Below are 23,042 nucleotides of genomic sequence, written 5' to 3'. Positions count from 1 at the left end.
CACCAAGACATGATCACCGAGAGCAGTTTACACAGGATCTAGGTGGGTTTGGATGTCTCTAGACAGGGAGACTCCACAACCTTCCTGGGAGGCCTGTTCCAGTGCTCTTAACGTAAGAATGTTCTCCCTCATGTTCAGGTGGAATTCCTTAGGTTTCAGTTTACAACTGAAACCTAAGGAATTCCACCTGGTCCCTGGGCACCGCGGAAGAAGGTCTGGCACCATCCTTTCAGATATTAACATGTATTGATGAGATCCCCTCAGTCTTTTCTTCTCTCAGTTAAGCAGGCCCAGCTCCTGCGGTCTCTCCTCAAATGAGAGACACTCCAGTCCCCCAGTCAGCTCTAATCCACTGGACCCTATCCTGGAGCCCCATGTTTTTCTTCAACTGTGGAAACCAGAACTGAACACACTAATCCAGCTGTGGCCTCGCTAGGGTGGAGTAGTGCAAAAGGATCACACCCTACAACCAGCTGGCCACACTCTTCCCATTGCACCCCAGGACACCATTGGCACCCTTGCTCTTGTTGAACTTCTTTAGGTTTCTGTCTGCCCAATTCTCCAGCCTCCCAATGACTGGCAGCACAACCTTCAGGTGTATGAGCCACTGCCCCAGTTTCATATCACCAGCAAACTTGCCAAGAGTACATTCTTCCCCTTTATCCAGGTCACTGATAAACAAGTTGAGTAAGACCAGACCCAGTGTTGATCTCTGGGGAATGTCACTGATTGCAGACCTCCAGCAGCTGGATTCTGCTTTGATGATCACAACCCTCTGCGCTCTGCCATTCACCTATTTCTTGATCCACCTCACTGTCCTTTCGTCTAACTCACATTTCCTGTGCTTACCTACGAGGATGTTACGGCAGAGCTTTGCTGAAGTCAAGGTAGACAATATCCACCACTCTCCCCTCATGGACCCATCCTGCCATCACAGAAGGCTGCCAGATTGGTCAAGCATGACTTGCCCTTGGTGAATCCATGCTGACTACTCCTGAAGAATAGTCAATACTTAGCCAAGTTTGTAGTGCAAAGGCAATTCGGTCAGACAAAGTACTCCAGATCTGCTGCATGTTACTGGGGTGTGTACAGGCTACTCACTGCAGTGACTTTTAGCAACTTTAACATGACTGCATACTTGATACCACAGGGTAATATTTCTACATGTCTAAAAGCATGGATTTAAGATGTATATTATTGATCAGTCATGTGAGAGCAATTTTAAATATGGGCAAACGTTAAGACAAAAGTTTCAGTGATCTTCTTTTGCTACCAGAAAAAAAAATGTAATAAGGATACATGACAGGTAATTGTTGTAACATCTCAAACAAACAGATGTTTAAACTCACGCTTTGTAGTCCCTAATAAGGTTAATTGCATGGACAATTTTCAAAGCATCTTGAAGATTCCAGCCTGTAAAGGCAGTTTCATGTAGGAAACAGATTTTCACCTTAAGACACTGTCATGGGTTATAAAATAGATCAAATTCCACTGAAGTCAAACAAAAATTTTACTACTTTTTGAATGTCAAAGATGGCTTTTTCCTTATCTACCACCTGCAATAAAATTCCATCTGAAGTACCTTAGAGAACATTCAGCCTCTAATTGTTATTTTACTGCTTTTAGAATCCTGCAGTGAGCAATCATTGAATTACTGTCAGTGATGGTAAGTTTTCAAACAAATACCCTCTTTAAAAAGCCCACATGCATATTTCATAGTCAGAAAAATGCAGGCGCCTCCAAACTCATGAGGAAAATAAAAGTTTCAGATACAATGTTCTAATCAACCACTAGATTTACAAGACCCCTCACACAGACTAACACTACTAAATACAAGCTTCTTTGCAAGTGATTTAACATTACTGTGATGCCTCTTTATTCTAAAATTTGCTCTATACTGGAGAAACTTCACCATTTTGGACCTGCAAACTTCTGTTTCTGTTTAAACAAGGATGTGCTTGCATAAATCAGACTGAGTGATGGGGATATCAGTTAGCCAACAATTAGTTTAAAAAACCCCAAACATATACTTTAGCATGGTTGTCAATTACCCTGAAATTCAAATTCAATACTCAATCACTCGATTTAAAAAGCATAAGGGACAGGCATGGAAAGAAAGATCATTTTGAGGGGTTTGGTTGTTGGGGTTTTTTTTCTTGTTTGATGCAATGGAGATATGTTCCTCTTTTTATATTGACTTAAAAACCAGAAGTTGTTAAAAACATTTTTCTGGGGGGGGGATAATGGGAAAAACTCCCAGCATACCTCCTACACCAGTCAGAGAAGGCCTTTCAAAAACGAATATTGCAGATTTTGTGTTGAAATCTCATTACTATTTAGCTGTCTTCACATTAAACCTGAGTTCCTGTTTTCTCTGACATATATGTCTATTGGAAATTAGAAAATGGATAAATTTTATCAAATACAGACTTTGTACTTGGCACACTCTTCTAGAACATCACATCTGTCAGACAGAGGTTACTTATTAGTGTTAAATCAAACATCTTATCCCAGTAACTAACAATTGCCTTTCTCCCCTCCTGTGAATCCTAGCAGATTAGTCTATTTATTGTTGAAACCTTCACACACATCATATCGTAAACCTCTAAATATGTCAAAGACTCTTCAACATGTGGTTTTTTTCTTAAGGAAACTATGAACAGTGACAGTATTTTGCAGCAGTTTGGGCTTGCTTCAAGTGCTGAAACAGATCAGGGTGGCTGTAGCATAGTTACAATCAAATACTCTGTAACAGTACCTTTTAAATTGGATGCAAGATGTTACTTTCATGTTTCATTACTTCAGTAGCACGACAGTCACATCAGCTCAGTTGATAAAGGCCAAGGCCCTGTGGAAATACACAGCACATGCATTATAGATAATTTTGCCATCTCTGAAACTAAGCATACAGGTCTGCACCATCTACAGAAAAAAACTCATGAAATGAGATACAGCTTCTAGATAAGTAGCTAATATCAGCCAAATTTCTTCAGAGTTATGGAAGAAGTAAACAGGTCATGTTTCTAGCAATGTGCATTATCCATACCATAAGCTTATGTCGGGTTTTGTTCCAAAGGTTTTTCTATTTTATTAAACAACACAAAACCAACCTCATTTAGAAGTAAGAATCAAATAGGTCAGACTGAATTCAAATATGTTTCCCCATTCAAGAAGTTCTGTGAATTTAAGAGACTGTCAGCACTTAGTCTGAACATTTTGAAAACCTTCTGTGCATTTGCCACTCTCTGCTTCAGTCTGGATAGGAAACATGAGACTCAGAGACCTGACTTCTCAGCCCAAGCCTTAAATCTAAGATGATATATGTGGTGTTATTTTCAGAACTCTAGATTCCTACACACTTCTATATTAAAAACTGATTATTGTGTTTCAAGTAATAGGGATTAGATTTGCTTGTTTGTTCAGAAGATATGTTCTTTGTGAACAAATTAACTGGAGTGGAAGAAAATTGCTTTCTTGTTGACTTACCTAGACAACTCCTCAAAATTTTATTGAACATATAACATTTTGTATTTATATAAATACCATCATTAAATTACTTTACAGTTTTATAGAAAAGCTTGCACTATTTTGCTTATATAAACTGCAAGTAAACTAGTTTCTCCCCTTAGCTTTACCCTTCAAATTGTTCCAGTCAACTTGAAAAGGAAGTGTGGTGCAGAGACAAGAAACAATATAGACTTCTTTTTCAAGCAAGCAAATTCTATTTTTTCTCCCATTTAAAAACAATGTCTCTAAAGATAAGTTGTTCAGAGTGTACATGCAAAACAGGGACACTTATCTGAACTTCCCCAAGAAGCTGATAACAGGACTGTTGTTAAAGCAGTCAAATGGATTTATAGAGTTTAAGAAATGCTTAAGCAAGAAGGATTAATTACTACTAAAGTAACTCCCAAACCATTAAATTTTATCAAATGCACTTCTTTTGATCAGATAGTACTTGACAGCTGTCAAAATGTTAAGCTTTAAAAATATCACTAAGCTTAGAAATACCGCCAGAGATTTTGATTTTCTTATTAACATCCCTGTAAGGATGGCACTATCAACTTCATACTGATAATTTTCTCCTTTCCAACAAATTATTAGTTAATAAATGTATAAGATATACTGAAATAATGAAAGAATTAGAGTTTCAGAGTTAACAAAATGATCTGGCAAACATTAAAATACGGTTGATCAGATTATCACAGGTCTCACACAGCGCCCACAGCTTGTTCCTGCTGAGTAATGACGATGTCTGAAAGGTAACAGGGATACAGCAGTTGGATAGTGTTACAGCATGATCACTGTGACAATGCTCCAGCGATTGCATTTTGCTCAGCTATTCAGTCATTCAGGTAGGGTGCTTAAGTAGACTGCTGACATGTGAAAACACTGCTTCTTTGAATATTCTAAGTGAAGCACTTATCCTGCAAATGTCATTGTTATTTTGACCGTGGTGTTCACAAAACAGTGAAGGGCTAATGGAAGCTCCAAGTGAGCTCTATGCAATCCAAAACAAACAAAAAGAAAGTCTCAGAATTATTATTAGCTTTCTACTTCACTAGATTACAGAGTTGCAGCACAGCACGACATCCTGAACCTTGCCCAAAGCCTTACGCTAAAATATCAAGTTCCTCTGAAGTAACTTTTCTCCAGTATTACCCAGTACATGTTATAGATCTACTAAAACACAAAAGACTACCCCCTCACAAGATTTTTTAGCAAGTCTCTCCCCATTCAAGGGAGAAACCAATTTTCAAGCACCTTCTCAATGGAGAAATTTAGGAGGAAAATTTACTATTGAAAGCTGTATCTATACAAACTCTTTCATCTAGCACGTCACAGTTTTGTTCTGCATATGAGCATTTTATCTTGATGCATGTACACACTAATAAACCATATAAATTAAAATTAGTTGTCCTGATGGTGCATCCTTAACTGGTTTACTCACATCTACCTTACTCAGATCATTGGGTTTTGAGCATTTGCAGGGAAATTTCTCCTAGATTAAACCCTGACAGAATCATTTGTACTCCTTCATCATCATTAAATTCCTTTAGTCAAACATGCAGAACCAGTAGTAGGCAGATTTAATATACCAAAGACCACTCTACAACAAAAAGGAAAGCTACGTACCACTGGGAAAGACAAATTTCTGTCAGTGGAAAGGCAGGAATCAAGGACTGTTGCTGAACTTGCTGGCTGTAGCATGAAGACTATTTGAAAATTATGTTCTCTGACGACAAACAAAACACTGGATTTTTGTTGTTGTTTACAATGTGAACTATGAGTGTTTACTTAGGATCTAAAACTAGAATCAGTGGAACAAGCTGAAGAAGATATTTTTAGAAAGCTATTCTAAAATGATTTGGGAAAAAAAATAAAAATTGTTCTTGCTGCCATTGTCTTTTGCAAGAGATGTAACAGAACTGTCTTTTAATTTCATGCTTTAGGATTGTAAGTGGAAGCCAATGTCCCCCAGTGAGGTACCACACAGCCTTGTCATTGCCCCCACACCCTACCAGACCCTCTGGCACAGGCTGGTCAGAGTCTCAGCCCCAGAGGAGTGGGAGTCTCCAAGGGCTGCCATCACCAAGGGCTCCTTGCACAACAGGAGCTCTGCCCTCATCTTGCTCTCACTGGTGGAAATGTTACTGATAAGAAAACCAACTTGTAACTTTAATTAGGTGAAGTGACCCAGATAAGTATTAGAGACTTTTTTCTTGCTTTACCTTAAATATTTCCACTGAAACCCTGGATGAGGATAATTTTCAGGCAGCATTAATACCTGGGTACACACTTCTACCATGCTGCAACTGCTAGCTGAGAGATAGGGGCACATTTTGCTAAAAGACTCCATTGGTGTTTTGTCAGTCAAGAAATCCATTGCAGTCCTGAACAAAACCCTAAACCATTACAAATTAGCCAGAGATCTCAAAAGAATGAAAATAATGAACCTACCAGTCATGAATTCTTGTAAAAGGGAAGGGTGTTTACATCAGTAAAAGAGGGGTGGCAAAGACTATTATTCAGATTAAGACACGACCAGATGCATGTGAAAGTAAGCAGCTGAAAAGTAGAAGAAGATACAGCAAAAAAAACAATGCAGAAATAGACCATTAAAAGTCAATTAGAATCCCAAGGAGGAAAGACAGGCAATGAAGGAACAGATTGATAATTATAAACTGCAAAATGGAACATTAGGTTAGCAAGATGATAATGCTGGATAGATGAAAAGAAAAACTGTTAAAAAACAGCAAGTCAACAACAAAAGAGAGAAAAACAAGGTAAGTTAAAAAGAAAACATCTGCAATATGTGAAAAATCTTCTGTGATTGATTTAGCATTTACTTTCTTCATTTCTAGTTTTATACTTTCTCTAACTCACAGTATCATATACATAGAATCCTTCGCTCCAGTAAAGAACAAAGATAATGATCACCCCTCAGACAACAATCATTAGAGATGAATTTTGCTTTTTATCCTGAGAAACCAGTGGTGTTGATCTCACACCTTGCACCTCCCTTCCCCAACACAAAGGTACCTCTGCATGCAGCTTCGCTGCTCAGCCAAGTGAGTCTGATGACCACAGACAGCCACGGCGAGCTGTGCACTCAGCACTGCCACATTCATCTGCTCAAGGCACGCAAACTAAGCAGCTCTTAAAAACCCCCCACAAGACCAAACTAACATCACCACTGCCATCCCTCACAAGTTTCACAGGTTTAGCTCCCTCAAACTGCAGACTACATCAGACAAGCTAAACACTCATTTAGAATATGAGACCAGACAAGAGGACTGGAACAGGACTAACACACTGCCTCAGTGGCAGGTAATTAAGTTGGATTAGTTTAGCTGAGTCTTGAAAACACATTTGAAAATCCTGTACATTTTTCCTGCCAGAAGATCTGTCAATGGAAGAGTCATAAGAAGGAAAACAATTAGCAATTGAGGAGCTTTCTGCAAGATCTTTGTTAAAATGCATCTCTCTGGCCTTATCCATTGTCCATTTCTGTGTAATAAACACACTGGACTAAGAACTACATGTATTCCTGATGAGTTTGTCACAAATTAAGTTAAATTTGGCTGTCTACATCTCATCTCTGGCCTCATTTTCAGTACTAACAGCCTTCCTCCATAAACCTGACCATCACCAGCTACATCCTGTAGACCAAGGTCACTAACACTCACCTGGAGCTTGACAGCTGGCAACTCTGGAAACCGTGGACCCTTAAAGGACCTGAATTGGTACTTCTGTTCTTTAACAGTCCTCAAAACCTTTGTATCCAGCTTCCACAGGAGTAGGATGAGATAATTACATTTAAAGTGGCCAACAGTCTTCCTCTTGGCTGCTGTATCCCCTGGCCAGGAGCTGTTGACAACAAAATCTCTTCCAAGTTTCAAAAGCAAGTTTATCCTCAGGCTGCAGTAGTGTTACCCCAAACAGGGTCATTCAGGGATCGGTCACTTGACAGGCTCCTGCAACAAGCCGGTGTCGTTTGCTTCTTTTATGTCTTCCTTCACAGCTTTGGGTTGTAACTCCTCCCCAAGCACTCAGATAATGTCAGGTGTGCTGTCTGCAGTGGGCCACAGGTGACAAACAGGACGTGACAAAAATTTGTGCTTTCTCACATAGTAGCCCATCTAATACCAAAACCTCACACACTTCCAATCTGCATCAGTCTGGGCAAGCAATGAAAATGGAAGAATCCAGGATCCTAAAGAGGCTTTTGACAGACAGTGTGTTTTTGGCAAAGGAACATCTGAAGAACAGTACAAACATTTTGATACTACTCCAAAATAGCTCAAAGTCTGTCTTGAGAAGTATCAATAACAAAGAGCAAAAGCCTCCAGAACATAAAAGCTGTTGACAAAACTGTCAGTGCTGTGCAGCATTTGACAAGAAGTACAAGAGCCAGCCTGGAGCTTAGAGGGAAGAAATGAAATCCAGCCACCCAACACTCACCCCTTAACCTGGAATGAAGCCTGACCCTCACCTATGCCCTGCCCATGCACAGGCAGCGAAATACAGCAGACACATTGCACAGACAAAACCCCAGTCCCCACACCTAGACTTGGATAAAAACCTCAATAAATGAATTGAGCATTCACTTTATACTAACATTGCCAGATGAAAAACAAAACCTAGTATCCTTTAAAGACAAAATACTTTTCCTTCTTGAATTTCAGACTGAAATACATGTAGGGCGCACTTCTTTGAATACCATTTCTGGTTTGAATACACAATCATTTCAGAAACATAAAGGAAAAGTTCATTTCATCTTTCTGGTCAATGACAAAAAAGAGAACTGACTAAATGAAACCTTATTTGCATTACAACTGTTAACAAAAATTACTTTTTCTTCCATTGTTAATAAGCAAAAAGTTCCAATTCTTTCTTTGTAGGTCACTCTTTTCTTGTCTTTTCTTTCTTTTTATTAGAAAAGTGAAAATAAATTGGAGTGGAAAACAAAAATAGGGAAACCAAAAATTAAATAGCAATTTTCTACAATTATCATAAAATTATAAAGAATAGCTTGAAAAAACATCTTTATTGCTAAAGACCACTAGGAAATGAAAAATTGCAACCAATTATATAATGATACCCAACTAATCTCCTAAGATTCATAAATTAATTCAATACATTCATCCTCTCAGTATGACCCTATTGTGTTGCTGCTTCTTAATAACTACTAGAATAAACATAATACATTTACTTACAATTTCAGCTACAAATCACACTCTATCTTCATTTCACATTTTTGGGTTTCTAGAATATTCAAACTATGCTATGCTATTTCATAGCATTTCTATATAATGCTTTTATTTACCTCAGAAGTCCTGCAAAACCAGAGATTTAGTGGGGGGAAAAAACTTTCACATTCTTCTTCCAGTTAAAGTTCTCAGTCATTTACAAAGGGTTTACAAAAGGTTTTTTTGATTCCCCTCATTCTTTTTTTTTTTTCCAGCAAGGCCTCCTAGAAATAAATCTCCCATTGCTCTGTTTGAAAATGGAATATATTGAAAAGCAGATTGAAAATAATTTCTACAACATAGGATGTGCTTTATTTTTAGGTAGTGATAGTTTAGCCATAGTGTTTCATTCACATAGGGCTTTTTCCACTCAGATGTCTAAAAATGGGGTTTATTTTGGTTTGTCATTAAAATGAAGCAGCAATCTTGCTTCTGTAGCCTAAATACATGTAGTTGAGTCATAAAATGAGCCTCTGTTTGACTTCCTACCTCTAAGGAGTTTGGGGAGTCTATTAATCCATTTTGGTGATAGAGAGAAGAAGGAAGAGATTACTTTTGTTTGTCATCATTCATATAACAGAACACACTCAAATAATTTCAAAGTTTTCTGCACCTCTGATATTTGCAAAATTATGGTTTACAACTTTACTGTTTTCATCACCATACTAAAAGACCCAAAACTAACAGAAATACAGCCTTTTCAAAAAGAAAACTTGATCTATGTTCAACAATGTTGAAGTAAAAAATGGACATGAAGCTTTTATCTGAACAATAACATTGACTCTACTAAACAAATAAGAATAATCTTGATCAAGAACTAAAATTTCAGGCAAGCCTGTTGTCAAAATTCTGAGCAACTGAGAAGAAAGCACCAGAGAAAAAAACTTGCCAGAAACCTTGAAAGATATTTTAACATCTCTTATTTACAGATGAGGAAATTATACACAGATGTTATACCCAAGGAGGATATGTACTTAACTGATAATAAACATCCAGAATTAGCAAGCTCACCTCTGAATAGATATATTGCAGAGGAGCACTCAACCCACACCTGTGTAATTGCATCAAGCAGATATCTTAGGTAACAGGCTTGTTGCTAGGATTCCTAGGGATCTCTCTCAATGTGCTCCTCACTCTTTAAAGCCAATATTTGTCTTAGGATGCTTTCAGAGACAACTTGCTTGCCCTGTTTGAATGAAGATATTTCTAGCTCACAGACACATTTAGAATTGACATTTTTTCCTACATAAATTCCTTCTATTTGTTTCTGCTGAACCGATGTTATGACTCTGGTGCATGAATGTCTCCTGGTCTTGCTATTGCAGCTGATGGAAAGGTGACAATGGAGGGCAATAGAGATGTGTTACAGCATTAATGCAGGCAGATTAGAGTTCACTGGCAATAGTGGTATTACAAAGCTGAAAAGACAATGCAAAACAGCTACTGCATGATTCAGCTGTTCAAGGATCTTGGTTTTACCAAAACTTACAAGCCTAATACAAGAAGATGGTGCTTGAGCATGGCTGGTGTGCTACAATCACATCATTGTTCACAAACAGCAACAGAACCATGTAAGAAAGATTCCCATTTTTGGACCTGTGTGAGAAACTTGCCATGACCCATGTTAACAGAGACATGTAACACACTTCAAGGAGTAGTCTGTTCACTTTTAATAAGTCATGTAAGGAGATGTTTGGTTTATTCTACAGACATGCCAAAGTTATTGCTTATGTGAATGCCATTATATTGGCTGCTAGTGGCCTTCTGCACCTCTCTGAAGCCACCAGTCCCACAGGAATGCCTGCTGTTCTCCAAAGACACAAAGTAGTAACACTCAAACATCACAAGAGAGGAAGGGATGCAAACATCAATGTGAGCCACCCAAAGTTGGCCACACCATCTTAGAGAGGAAACCGAGCATTCACCTGCTCTGTTATTTTTGCTGTATTAGATCATAATTAGGCAGTGTGTCTGCCCAAACATTAAATGGGACCCCGCCTGTATAAATGTGGACTCCAACTCCAAATACAATTGCTGCTCGCTTTGTGTTTCTGTATTAGTAGTAGAGCATCTGCCATTCTGCAGAGCACTAGAGGTCTGTAAAAGGTACTATGCACACTACATCCCCATTTATTGTTCTTCCAGCAATTCCAAGAGGATAAAGGATTTTTTTTTCTCTCTCTTTACACACTTTACTTCTTGTTGCATGTCAGTTCTTTCAGATTACAGATCATCTATTTTTTAAGCATTGAGCAAGGATTTGTCACAGTCTCTTTGCTCTCATCCTCCACAAACAAAATCTGCTGTCCTAGATACAAATTTTTTCTATATTAGTAGCGTACAGAGATCTCCAGGTTGCATGTTAACTATAATTTGTCATATTTCTAACAATATAGTCAACTATTCCAGAAGTACCCTCCCAAATATCCTGAGAAAACCTTTCACATTACACATGCATCTGTAAAAGACTTAACAGGGGTGATACTACAAGATATTAATATTTTATTCCAAATTTGTTTTAATCTTTGTTTATGTGGAAGATTTTAAAATGTAGGAAACAAATTTATTAGTCTAGACTTTTACATTGCCCTGGGTTAACAAGAGACTTTACTAACTCCCATTTTTAAATTTTGTGCTGTCATTTCCTTTATATAATGCATTGCTGTGCCTTCTTTTCATAAAGTGGATCTTTACCAATTTTCTATTATATTGTGTTTTTTATCTGCCATAAGAATGTCTTCAACACTCTTAATTATGTCTTTTTCCTTCTGGATCTCATGATTTCCTTACTAACATCCTAACAGTATTCTGCAAGTGGAAATCCCTTTTTCCTCCATTAGATAGGTATGGACAAATTCTGCTACTTATATCCCAATGGTTTACATAGTAAGTACATAACTGCTGTTTTATCTGTTTAAAATCCAGACTCGATCTGAAAACTACATCAGAATGTGAAGGTAATGCCAGTACATAATAATTTAACTTCCTCCCCCCAGCTGCATATTATTTTGCTACTTAGAAAATAATTAGCACAACACAATCACACATATTTTCTGTATAATAAACAAGTGAGTTTCATATGAGAAAATAAATTATATAATGAAATATTAGCCACTGCTTAATTACAGTTTTTATGTGATGAAGTGCTTTAGGAAGACCTGTGATTTGCTACTCCTTGCCTGAAGCAGTATAATCACACAAGTTATAAAACCTGGGGCAATTCAAATTACTCATCTATGTTGCTGGAGTTTTGGGGTGGTTTTTGTATATAATTTTCAAATTATAACATTGATAAATTATCATTTCAAAGAACTTTTTTTCTCACAAAGACATACAAAAGAATAAAATCCAGTTAGAAAAATGAACTCATGGGTATTGTCTAGATACTATGTTAAAAAGTCAGTGCACAGCATGAACTTAAGTATTAAGTATGAAATACATATAAAAAATTTGTAAAAGATACCTTACTTCAGGTAAATCAACACAGAAATCAACACCCAGTTTCCATTATGACCTTTTGCACATGTATTTTTGAAAACATTATGTTTACAAGCAACAAGAGTTCAAACAGGCCATGAAATTCAGTATCCTGAGTCCAGAACTAGTTTTTAAACAGAAGCTAATTAAGTGGTTATGGAATGTTGAGACTGTGCCAAAAAGCACTGCAAAAAGTTGACAGTAAAGCTCTCAGCAAAATAGCCTGAGAACAAAACCTGATATTCCTCTTCACAGCTCCCTGCTAATAAAAGCATTAACTTAAGAGCACATATGAAGGGAAGTGAGGACCTCCTGCTGCCTCTCTGATATGGTGTTGGTGGCAAATGGGCAATTTCCATACATGTGGCAATTTACTGGTGTTACAGCCCAAACCCAAATGCCTTGAGGCACTGAAGTGCCAGTCAGGAAAGCAGGATTGGCATTAACATATCATCATGAAAGAAACAGCAAAAGGGAAAAGGGAAGAAAACCCCTCTGAATGAATGCTTCAGTGAAAGTTTCTTTGTAGACATGTTTTTAGAGGCAGGACCTGAAATTTCATGCTCTCAGAGGCTCAATGCAATTCACTGTTTTATGAAATATTAAGCAAAGGCAGTAACCCTTCATTTCCCTATGACCATTCCTTTGAGTTTGTAAATAGCCAGATTCACCCAGAATTAAGCAAGCTGTAGCACAAGTAAAAAATCTTGTTATGAAAGGAGATACATATTTCAAAAGAAACAAAAAAAAAAGAGTTTGCAAGACAGGGGATTAGATAGTCAATAACATATAGGATTTCATGAATAATTCAAAATATCCTGTGCTTCCCTGGATGAGGAAAATAACACAGGAAAGAGATCAGTTGTCCCCTCTGTTTTTTTTATCACACTGTAATGTCTGGGAACTGTTTACCTCTCTTTTTAATGCACAGCTCCAGATGATATAAATAAGACCCCAAAGTATCTCTCCCACTTAAATACAGACTCTTGAATTCCAAGACACACTGTGAAGTGAAAATCCCCTTTCTTAAGAAAACTAGATATTTTTACATATTGCCAACTAGCAGTGTTAAAAGTGGCATCTAATATTACTGCAGGTAAGAGGAGGTACACTGTTAAAACTTTTACAAGTTTATTTAGACTTTTCAGTTTGTTCACTTCATATAATTGGCAGCTTGACTATAAATAAGTGGGTGGGTTTTTTTCTGGGAAAAACACCTAATCAAGTTCCAAACCTGCTCCCCACTTGAAAAGTAATTGGGTGGGAAAAAACAAAACAAAACCACAAAAAAATGCAATATACATTTCAAGTTCATGAAACATTCCTTCTGCTCAGGGGCCAAGCAGACTATTTCACTTCTTGGCAGAATGTTTCTGTCCCCTAAATTTCATACATTAATTTTATTCTGTATCAAAACCAATTAGAAATGCACTTACATCCCTTTGCATATTCTTAGAGCTTTATGGTTTGCTGGACTGTAATGACCAATTACATTATCTTCTTAATTGTTCATTCTAAGCCACATACCTCTCAAATATACTGTTTTTCCATGGGCCATGTGCCTGGAGATGTATTGTGCAATAGCACAAAACCGTTCTTGCCACTTCCTGCACACATAGCACCCTTTACTGGTTAACAACACTCCATCATGTTTTCCTAGAACAGATACATCCATATACCAAATGGCTGATGGATGATTCAAAAGGTAAATGTCTTTCCTCTGCACTTTCTAAAGCAAATGTCAGGTGGCTTTCACTGCTGTATGATTCCGACTGGTTCAGCACACAAATCCAACTTCATATCTCTTCCAATATTCCTATTGCTTCCTAAATACCAAGCCTGTTGGATGAAGCTGTGCTAAACAGAGCTGTGACAAGCATGGGCACAGGTACACCCCAGGAAAAACACAAATAATTACCACCTGTTCGCTCGAGTCTTGGTGCATTTTCAAGGGAGATCTGTTTTATGTTCAACATACAGAATATCCAGCCCTGTAATGTTCCCAAAATTTCCACATACATTTTTCAGGTGCAAAAGCAGTATCTAGAATGTCTAGGCTCCCTGCCACCCCTGCTACTTCCTTCAGTGCTATTTTTGAGGAGTGAGTTCTTATCTATTAAATATTAGGGCACAGCGAAAGCAAAAATTTGTGCTTTGAGGAATTTGGCAAATGAGCAGTAAATATTTACCAGCTGCTAAGATCAGCTGGCTGTTTTGAATTTAATCTAAGTATAATTAAACAAACAAACAATCAAGATATTGAGATTGGATTTAACAGTGTGGAATAAGACCATTCAAACACTCTTCCATTTTAAAATTATACCAGCATTAATAATAATCATGCAATGCAAATCTTCCTTTTACTGCTAGACAAGTATTAATTTTTGGTTAACTAACAACACCACAACAGTTTCATAAATCACTGCCAGATATCTAAGGATGCCATCTGAGAAGAATTTAATTTTTAAAAGTTTGCTGTCATAACATTAAAATGGTTTGTCAAAACAACCTTGTCTCCAAAGAAATCATGGCTTTGTTTAAATGAACATCAATTCTTCATTTAGAAAATATTTCCTAAATGAGAACTGTCAATTTCTGGCTTGCTTTCTTAAACTGGAATTTTGCCTAAAGCATTTTCTTTATTTATTTAGGGAAAAAAAATTAATTTTAGTTCTTCTTTTTTTAAAAAAAAAATTAAGCATTTGAAATTTTTATCTCAAATCTCAATTTTAAGGCTTTCACACTGCAAGCCATACAATACTGGAAGGAGAGGGGTTGAGCTTTAACAAGTCCCAACTTTTTTTTCAAATTTATGCAGGAGTTAAATAGATGCTAGTAGAAACAAAACACCATAAGGTGGTCTAATCCTTTCAACCATTAAATTCCAGTAGTATTCTAGGCTTCCTCTAGACATGAAATGCTGATAAAACCAAACAAAACTAAACCAAACAAACAAAAAAACCCCACAAAAAACCAAACAACCATAAAAAATATTCTCAACAACCCTAGGTTAGTATTATAAGATATATAACCATTATCTTTATGGAAATCTGAGCATTTTGAAATAATAAGAACTAAAATATCTTTTTTACAGCTCTGGAAGGCCTAAACTTTTCTAGCATTCTAGGATTTCAACTACAGCATACTACAGTACAGAACAAGAAATGGCACTTAAATTCCATGGCAGATAAATTCCCAGGCCATTAGCCCATCCCTCCTACAATCTCACAGTGCCTGACTGCTGAGGATTCTCCTACCAAAAGTTCAGGAAAACAGTTTTTAACAAGGGAAATTCTGGACCAGCATGATCTTCTAGCATCTATCATGCATTTTGTTTCTCGTTTTTTTCCTTAAGACTTTTATTGGTGACTCATTGCAATAATTTGCTTACAGATTTCCTGATTAAAAGTATAAAGATAAAAAAACCCCAAGCATATTTTAAATCTTCCTCCCAGAAACATATGCATATCCATTCTCTTTCCAATTCCTGTTATTATTTTAAAGCCAACAAATTCCTTATGTAATATTGGATGAAGGCTGGAAAGGAGACAAAAAAAGAAACGTGATCAAATTTCAGTGCTGAGAACCAGGCTCAGTGGTTTTTAGTGTTTAATTTTTGTCTGTTACTGGATAGTAATTTTGTTAAGTCTTCAAGAAAAAGATAATTCAAAGACAAAAGCAGGCTAAACATCAAGTTAGACAGTGACAAAAAGACCCATTCTATCCAATTATGAAGGTAAATCTAAGAGGTCATCAACCACTCTACTCAAAGAAAGCATACAGGTTAAAAGGCTGATATGTGGAATTTAAGAGAGACAGCAAGCAGAAATAAAATGGCATGAGGAACAGCCACAGCCATTGCACACAGCCAAAAAAAAAAAAAAACCAAAAAAAACCCCACCATGATACAGCTGAAACAGAATCTGTTTTAACAGAAAATTAATCAAATATTTCTTTTCAGTTTCTAAATAACACAACTGAAAAACCACAAACATGCCTCTGACTGTGTGGTAACATAGTGTCCTAAGAATTAAGAAGCTGTTAATTCAACACTCAAGATTAGTGTCATACTATAGAGTTGACATTTGATATTTTTCTTGATCACATGGGTTTCTAAGCTCAGCTAAAAAGAAAGGAGATGCACAGATGCCTCATCATTACACAAAAAACCCTCACATTAATGGTCTCTAACACAGGGTGGGGGTGAAAAAGATTTAGACATGTCTGAACCCCAACACTAAGAAAGAGAAGAAACTGTTCAAAAAAATGTGCTGAGAAAGAGAAAATGCATTGTTGTCTACTGCACTTCTTGCCTGGCATTTCCAGCTGTGGTTAGGGGGTTATTAGGGGAATATTGCCGTGTACTGAATACAGAAAACTACATGGATGCAACACTTACAAGCACCTGGCTGCTGGAAATGAGCTAATTATCTCCTGAGTACCATTGGTTCAGGTTCCAATAGAGCTTTTAATTTCACTGTATCTGCATCCTTGGAGACACCCAAAAACCGTCTGGATAAAGTCCTGGGCAGCTTGCTCTAGGTGGCTCTGCTTGAGCAGGGATGTTGGACCTGGTGACCTCCAGAGATCCTTTCCAACCTCAGCCCTTCCATGATCCTCTGATGAAGAAGTCACATCAACGAGAAGAAATCAAACCTGTGCCATTGTGAAGGCTCTGAACACATCTTTCTTGAGGGCTTTAAGCCAAGCCCAGCTTAGCAGCTAAGTCCAAACTCATCAATTTTAATACACCACAAATTAAACAGATGCTGAGAAGCATCATCATGAAGAAAACTAGAAGGGAGGTTCTTGCCCAGCTGCTTTTTGGCTGGGGCTGTACCACTGGCTTCCATCACTGCTGCATTGCAGCTGTATCTGTGCCTGCTCTCCCACCACCCTGGCCTTCACTCTGGCCCAGACCTTCTGGCTCAGCTTCAGACATGCCCCATGGACTTGCTGGGAAATCAGTGCTCAGACTCTGAGCCTGACCACTGTCTCCAGGCTAAGCCCAGCCCTGACTCGTTGCTCAGCACCCTGGCTCCTCACTGTGATGGTCACCTGCCTTGTTACACCGCGGGGCTCCCAGCCAGCCTCCACTGGTGGAGCAGTCAGATCTTTCTGCCCCACAGCAACACCAGCAGAAAGACAAATTCATTTAATCAACAGGAAAAAAATTAAGAAAAATCAGTGGTATATCAGTACTAACTGTCAAAAGTAGAGGAATTGAGAGGACAAGCAAGCCAGTATTACTATTATTTATGCTACAACAATTTGAGATAGTACAACCATATCTGCAAATGCACTAGGAATTCTCAGTGTGTGGCAATATGTAATATGGCTAATACAACTTGCAATATAATAAAATATAAATACACAGAGGACAAAAAAAATGCCAGATTTATCTGGTAATGTTACAAGTAATGCAAGATAATAGCATATGTTGTATTTAAATAAATACTTTATTTGAAGTCTGAGGGAGTCTAAAATACTCCAAAGACTATAAACAAATCACAGTAAAAGTATAAAACTGGCATTTCTTAGCATGGGTAGGTGTAGCCAGCCAATGTCACAGCAAATTGTCACAGTAAATTGTCACAGGGGAGGAGAAAAAAATATCTGGTTAAAACATCAGGACAATCTTCTATTTTAACAAAAAGCTCCCTTTGATCCTTTGATTTTCTCTGGAAAAAGAAGAAGAAGAAAAAAAAAGGCAGCAAGTATTTTTTCATTAGAGAAATAAAAAAGGGGAAATTCTGAAGTTGTTCCAGAGTAAACTTCAGTTCTCAGTGAATTTAGTTCCTTGGGAAAATGTATCAAGTTCACTCAGATGGAACTGGTGGAGAAAAAAGGAAAAGGAGATATTCCTACAAGATTCAAAAAGAAAATATTTCTTTCTACCTACATTGCCCTGAGATTTGCTCAAAATACGGCAACCATGAGAAAAATAACGGTACTACTGAACTTCAGACCAGCCTTTATTTTAATGCACCACAAATTAAACAGAAAAGCCAATTAGGAAAAATGATGGCCTCTTGCTTTTATTACAAACAGCTTTTATTCTATTTCCTAAGAGCCTGAAAAATTTGGCAGTTGTCAAATTTCTAAGACACAACCACTTTTGTGAGTTTTCTGCCCTCATAATCTGCTGTAGGCATGAGCTCTTTACACCTTCCAGAATTAATACATAGGAAAGCATCAGTGTGGTTCTGTACCAAACATCACTTAACTTTTCATATTAATTAGATTTTATATTTTGCATTTTAAATGCAGATGTGTAGCCATGATATTTTATGAAAAATCCTTTGCTAGGATTTTTCTCCTATTCTAGCTGAGAAGCCTCAGAAAAGAAATGTAAACAATTAACTATCTGATGGCTGTAGAATGTTGTCTTACCAACAGGTGCATCTTGGATTGGTTCATGTGAGTTGTTTCTACTTAATAACCAATCAAAGATGCAGTTGCGTTGGACTCTGGGAGTCACGAGCTTTTGTTTCATTCCTCTCCTGTCCCTTCTAGCCTTCTGATGGATCCTTTCTCTCTATTCTTTTTAGTATAGTTAATATAATATATATCAATATAATAAATCAGCCTTCTGAAATATGGAGTCAAGATTCTCATCTCTTCCCTCATCCTGGCACCCTCGAACACAACATACAGATGTTTAAAATCCAGGATTTAAATACATAGTCAAGCTTCTGAGCAACAAGAGAGGCAAGTTTCAGAGCTGATTGTAAATGCCTGCACCCATGCAAAGCCAAGCTGGGGAGTGAAGGGGAGGACTCTGTTCAGAAGGGGATCTGACATTTCAGTTGGCCACAACATGACACATGAAAAGTGATTCTCTCTTTGCCCACACCTGTAACCATGAATTTGCCCGATGACCCGGGCTCTGGGCTGACCCATGCCACCCCTGGCCAGCCCATAAGTAGCTGTTTTCATATTCTTTTCACATCACAAGCATATTTCAGTAAAGGGGCAACCATTATTTTTGTGGCTTTCTGTGCCATCTCTAGGTTTTGGCAGGATTTTTTCTGAACTCATCAAAGCTTCAAACGAAATTTCTGTGAGTCAAGAAAAATAGTGAGAATGAGATGATGTTTCTTCCCCTGCAGCTGTTCCAGGTATTTTTCAACAGACCTTTAGTAAAAGATTTCCCTGACACACTTTCAGTGGTGCATCACCTTCTGACATTTGACTAGATGCACTATAAAACCCTCTACTGGTGAAGGAAGGAGGAATGCATGACAAGGAATGATGAAAAAATTAAGATGCCAATATACAGAAAACAGAAGCATTACAAAAAAAAAAAAGACTTTTAAATGTCTTCCAACTTCAAAGATATCTTTGTAATTCACTTTTGAAAGCCTGAAATGTCCTACAGTTGGTATGCAGAAGGCATATGCATTGCATACGAAAGATTCAACACCTTTATTTTTATAAAATAAACAGACTCGTTCTTCCCTTTGTGGGGGAGCCTTCTCTGTACCCAATTCAAATAGGACTGCATTGGGGAAAACAGGACAAGCAGAACTTCACATAGTCCCACTCAGAAGCTAAATACAACCTGCCTAAGATGACAAAAAAGCTACTACAAGCCTTGAAGTTCTTGTGCTTGGACCACTTCAACTTATATCTTAATTAAGAATAAAATTATTAAGAACAAACAAAAAAACATCACCACTAGCAGACAGATAAAATCCCCTCTCATTCTGAATACTAGTGGGGCTTAGAACTAATAAAATGTGGAAATGGAAGCTGCTGCCAGACATGCAGTTTTTCCTCCTCACTTGTGGATAGCCTTGTAGATAAAGAAATAGCAAACACACCAGCCAGAGAGCAAATGGGATTGTGGTCATTTTGGAGTCAAAAGAGCTTGGCTGGTTTCTGGCTTTGTTGGGTGGAGTTTGGGGTCTGTGGAGGTGTTTTTAATTACTAAACATCTATGTACATGTTGCTCTAAGCTACTGATTTTATCTTATGGAATGCAACAAGTATCATTGCATTTCCCACTCATGATCCAAATTCAGAGATGATTCTGAACTACTGGTACCCCAGAGACAAGGGGAAAAAAAAAAAAACAAACACCAACAAGTCCAACACAGTCTAGAACTGGCTGGCAATGTGCAACTGTGTGGGAATCAAAACATTTTGCTAATCTCAGCTTTTCTAAACATTACTAACTGCCAGATGCTCTCCTTATCTGTTAAGTGTATCTTTGATATTACTGAAATTTTCTAGCTGAATGGACTGAAAGACTTGCAAAGCTTCTGAATAGAATAATGGTAAATTTTCAAAACCCAACCTACTGGACCTCTTATCAGCCATTTGAATTTGCTAACATGCAAGTAAAATCCATTCCACCACTTTCCTAACATGATCTCATGGGTCCTTCCCAACAACTCAAAGAAATGTACCTCCCCCAAATTCATGACAATAGAAACTTTTCAAATGATAGATAGCCGTACATATTCCTTGAAATGTACATTATATGTACTTCACTCATTTTTAGTTTGGATCATACATCACTAAAGACTAAATATGGCCTTTAGCTTTTAAAACAGTTATGACTGATAGCTGCATTAAAGCTGGAAACCTGAGTGGGAAAGTTCTGCAAAGACACCTGCCTGAAAATGTTATCACAGAAGTACAGAGTAAGCAGTGCTGAACAATAAAAAACTTCAAATACACATAAGTATTATCCTTAAACACAAATCTCACACAGAGGATTACAAATAATCTCAACAGACTGGCTAAAGCTTTATTCCTAAGTACTAATCCTAAGTATTTTCTTTTTCTTATATGGATACAGCCCTGTAATGGTTTATATCCTTTAAAGAAAAGTTTAGAGCATTTATCCCAAGTAGGGGTATCAAGATAGAAAAGCAGTGAGGATCTGGCTCAAATAGGAAAATGGAATAAATGGCAAACAAATCTCTCATATACACCTACAGTACAATACAGGCATGAGCTACACTAATACTGTGCATATGTACTCTACAGCAGGGAAAGTGGGGCTATCCACAACCTTCCTCTGCCATCTGTGAATTCTAGCTTATGGAAATTAGTCTTGCTTTTAATCCTTTCCCACACAGTTTCTTCTCTCCATCTCACCCTTGGGAGAGAAAACCAAAAAAAAAAAAAAAAAAAAAAAGCAATGTAGCCAAGAGAAATAGGCTGTTCTGCAAGAAATAATTTCACTACAAACTACTCTCTGGAGAGAGAGGAATTGATAGGTCACTGTGAAGAGACTTCCCAAAATGTTACCTATTCAAGACATTTTTTTTCTGTACCTTCCTTGGTTACTCTGCTAAAGAAAAATCACCTCCTCTAGACTTACTGTTCAAATACATCCCAGATTTCCCATGGTGATTTCTGCTATGTGCTATGAAAAAAAAAAAACCTGTGCTGAATTAAAAGTTTTGGCAGATAAGACTTCTCAGTTTGTTTGGCAAAATGATACTAAAGAGCACAGAGTTTAATAAAAAGGAATGGCTCTTCTGAAATCTCATTAGAATCTGTGACTTATGAATTAGATGTAGAACATGCAATACCTCTAAATAATACTTAATATGCCTGCATTTGAATTTACTACTAAATGGTTAATGAAGACTGGCTTCATCTTCAGCTTCCTAAATGTATGATATTTTCCAGCTGTCACAATATAGTAGAAAGCATTTGTTCAGCTCTAAGCAGTGCTAATAAACAATATTTCCTGCCATTTTCTAGCAAGACATGCTACCCAGCTGTCACCTGGATAATGTAAATACATGCATGCAACTTAGATACACAGCGACATAAAAGGGAGTCTAAATTTCTAAATTAATATTGTTGGGGGGTTTAGAATACTTCTTGATTTAAAAAAATAACTGTTCATTGCCTTGTTAAATATGTCCTCTGGGATGATCTTTAATTTTTGAACATTGACAAAAAATCTAAGAATTTCAACAAAAAATATTCAGCTGAAGAATTGCTTTTCACTGCCACATTCGCAGCTCATAGAACTTCTTGTGTGCAGCCTTTCTCCCCTCCCATAATTTCACAAAATCCACTTAGTTATAGATTACTTTATGGGATAATTAGCCTTTGAAAGCTTAAACCAGATGTGTCTTCTATACTTCATTATTTCACATACACACAGAGATCAGCAGTGACCTTCAGAGTTGAATGCATGAAGAATGCACAGCCTCTAAATTGTCTTACAAATATACTAGCAGTGGTATTTCAGGCACACGTAACACACATATGAAGATTCTTACTAGAACTAAAATCTACCTTTAGGATTGAGTAGTGAAAAATTTTAAAGGATCTTATATTTTCTGATCTTCTAGAATGCAAGTAGTCAGTAGAACAACATATTAAATAATTCCCATCAGATAAATAGACCAATAAATTACCAAAATATTTTATATAAAAGATAGTGCACAATTTTATTACTACTTAGGACTAAAAAGAGTCATAACAATTCACGTACCTGCAAGAGATTAAAAATTACTCCCAAAACATTTGATATCCCCCATCATCATGCAGCGCTTAAAGGTGTTTTCTTCCAGAAGTATTTCCTGTGCATGTTGCAGTTGCTTGCTATGATTCACAAATTTTTCCTAAGTTTCCCTCAAATTCTGACATCACTTTCTTCACCTAAGGTCCCTTAGGCATAAAAAAATTGCATTGAATCTACATTTTAAAAACTAAATTTATAGAATTAAAGTGTCACATTTTTCTCAATATTCAGTATTTTTCTTTCATTATGTGGAAAAGTATTCACAATATTTGTTGCCACTTTTAACAAAAAGTATGTAAAAACATTAAAAT

This window comes from Passer montanus, unplaced genomic scaffold, assembly GCF_014805655.1.
Source record: "Passer montanus isolate IOZ18808 unplaced genomic scaffold, ASM1480565v1 scaffold17, whole genome shotgun sequence".
In the NCBI taxonomy this organism is placed as follows: Eukaryota; Metazoa; Chordata; class Aves; order Passeriformes; family Passeridae; genus Passer; species Passer montanus.
Note: the sequence above shows the minus strand (reverse complement) of the source record.